Genomic DNA, 3,481 nt, shown 5'->3' on the forward strand with positions numbered 1-3,481 from the left:
CCATGCCGGGCACAAAATGTTAAACAGAAATAAATGCAACTGGTTAAAAATACTGTTTAAATTACTTGTAGCTCCAACATAATTTCATTATCTTAAGGTTCACACATGACCGTTCTTAATTTAGAAATACTGACCGGAGGGGGGAGGGGAACAACCAATCAGCAACCGTCCACCACCTACGCGGCTACTCTTAACGAAAGTTAGGGATTTATTATAACACAGTACACAGCTGAGAGTGCAAGTGTGACCAAACGGCATATTGCGATTCAAACCGTGGAATGCCGACCGCAGCCCGGCACGTTAGCCACTAGGCCACATCTGGCCTATTTCTGTATCTACCTCATAATGAGTTAGTATTACTTCTGAAACAAAATATCTATGAAAACTGTAATGAAATTATTTTAAAGCACTAGTACTAGATAGATAGTTTTAATTATTTCATAACATTTTACTGCAAAAAATAGAAGTTCACCTTCAATCAAAGTATATTAAAATAGGAAAGTTACAACACTGATAGAAGTACACGTTGAATCACAGTATATTAAAATAGGAAATTTACAACATTGATAGTAATACACGTTGAATCACAGTGTATTAAATAGGAAAGTTACAACATTGATAGAAGTTCGCGTTGAATCACAGTATATTAAAATAGGAAATTTACAACATTGATAGTAATACACGTTGAATCACAGTGTATTAAAAAGGAAAATTACTACATTGATAGAAGTTCACGTTGAATCACAGTGTATTAAAATAGGAAACTTACAACATTGATAGTAATACACGTTGAATCACAGTGTATTAAAAAGGAAATTACTACATTGATAGAAGTTCACGTTGAATCACAGTGTATTAAAATAGAAACTTACAACATTGATAGAAGTACACGTTAAATCACAGTATATTAAAATAGCAAACTTACAACATTGATAGAAGTTCACGTTGAATCACAGTGTATTAAAATGGAAAGTTACTACATTGATAGAAGTTCACGTTGAATCACGGTGTATTAAAATAGGAAAGTTACTACATTGATAGAAGTTCACGTTGAATCACAGTGTATTAAAATAGGAAAGTTACTACAGTGATAGAAGTTCACCTTCAATTAAAGTGTACTAAAATATGAAAGCTACTACACTAATAGAAGTTCACGTTGAATCACAATGTATAAATATGGGAAAGTTACTACACTGATAGAAGTTCACGTTCAATCAGAGCGTATTAAAATAGGAAAGTTACTACATTGATAGAACAAATAATGGACCTTCATTCGTTGCTTTATTCCCGAATAGAGAATCTATATGTGTCATGTCACACAGCTGGTGCAGAGAAGAGTTATCGCCGTAGACGTGATGACGAGAGTCTGTTTATTACATATACACATTCCAATCAAGAACTATCACGTAGTTAGGCCGCAATATTAAACACACTTCTTACCATGCACTTCCTATCTGTTATAGTACATCTATTTAGCGTTATGTTCATGTGCTCCTAGTTTCGCATGGAAGTAAACAAGACAAAAGTGACCGATTTCAGGTAGTGGTATAACTACCATGTTCAGTCGAAACAAGATGTAACTGCATCTTCAAGCGCCCCAGTGACAGATAGAAACATGATGTAACTGCATCTTCAAGCGCCCCAGTGACAGATAGAAACATGTTATACAAATATCCAGATGTGAAAAACAAGCGTATCCGACAATGGTTGTTTTAAAAGATTTCGTAAAAAATCAAGAATTTTGGTCAACTATGAAATTACGTTTGGTAGAGAACTATATGTAATGACAAACTATCAGAGCTCAAAGATTTATCTTCCCCCCCTAAAATAATAAAAATACTTTGGGGTTTGCATTTTCAAAATGGCATCGATAATTTTTGTCTATTACACTCAACAAGTAGTTTAATATAAATATGTATAAACGCCACGGTAGACACACACACACCGTTCCCGCAAAAATGCGCTCCGCACTTTGAGACGTAAGCACCTTATAAGAAAGCCGGTGAAATCTCACCATTCGATTAGAATAGTGTAGCCTACGTGTCGGCGGCGGGTTCAGTATCTAACTACCTTTCCTCCAGTCTATCAGTTTAACGTTAGGGACGTCAATTCACAGGTAGCTCTTGTGTAGCTTCGTGCCAAAATTCTGAAATCATCGAAACTATTTCAACCCTAGATGGAAATGAGGGACACAATCTAGCATACAACACGTCTCCGCGATGTATTCTCCCACTGCCTTCACAAAGAACCATAAAAAATAACCACCATTCAATGCACAAGGATTAAAACATTTTGGTTTTCTATCCCATAGTTTCATTAGACGAGGACTTCTGGGTGGAGTGGGGAGCTTTATATAAGGTAAAGAAAAGAGAATCCTCAATAATTGCGGCTGTAATTAGATCTCAAATCGGTCAAGAGATGGAGATATGAGTTAAAAGTGTGTACTTGAAATAAAACAATTCAGAGCCATTCTATGAGCCGATATGACGCGGCTAAAAATATCACTTGAAATTACAATTATTTCTAATGAGCTGATATTGGTTATTCCAGATATATATATTTGAAATTTTAAAATCGAAAAAATTAGAGATATTTTTATCACAGAAGTTAAAAAAAAATTAGCTCAAGTTATAATGATAATTTAGAAACCCAACTTGTATCGCGTGCAGATACCTTGATAAAACGAATAGTCATAAATGTGTTGCAGTTCAACATAAAGCACATTTTTTTTAAAGAAAGGGTCTAAAGTTGAACAAAATATAGGGATTGTTTCTCCAAAATTTATCTGGAAAGTTAAAGTAAAAATCTAAAATTTGCATTTAGTTAGAAAGAAAGAATTACAAACACACAAGTTTATTCTTTTCATCCATTAATTTAATGCCCGGGTATCAGTTTTCCTTTTCCTTTGTTGCCTAATGAAGTTTAAGATAACATCTTCAGATAAGCAAAAGAACAGCTACCAAAGTACAAACAAGATGCAGTATGCAATCATTGTTATGAGTAACTATCCTTCTTGGGCTGTTTTTTTTTTATTTTATTTTTATTACGCTAGACTCTAACGTCTAACGAACAGAGTTTATGTCAACGCTGGAGTTGAAAACCTAGAACACGGATTCAAAAGAAAAAACACGCGCTGACTAAACTTTGAATCTCATGCCAATTTAATTAGATCTGTTAGTTTTGTTGAAAGTTAATTCCATTACTGACTATAAACTTCCAAATATTGGATTGCATTTGTTTTTGTAATCTGTATTTTGCTAGTACGGGATTAACTTCAAAAACAAAGAAAAAGGAAGGCATAAAATCATACACTAAGCCTAGTCCTAGTCCTCGTTAATTTATATAGTTACTAATGTAAAAAAAAAAAGAGGAAAAATTATTAGCTTTTTTTTACCCAAAAGAATATTTTCTTTGTTTGTTTGTTATGGATTTCGCCCAAAGCTACACAAGGGCTATCTGCACTAGCCTTCCCTAATTTAGC

Source organism: Limulus polyphemus, unplaced genomic scaffold, assembly GCF_000517525.1.
Source record: "Limulus polyphemus unplaced genomic scaffold, Limulus_polyphemus-2.1.2 Scaffold2498, whole genome shotgun sequence".
Lineage (NCBI taxonomy): Eukaryota > Metazoa > Arthropoda > Merostomata > Xiphosura > Limulidae > Limulus > Limulus polyphemus.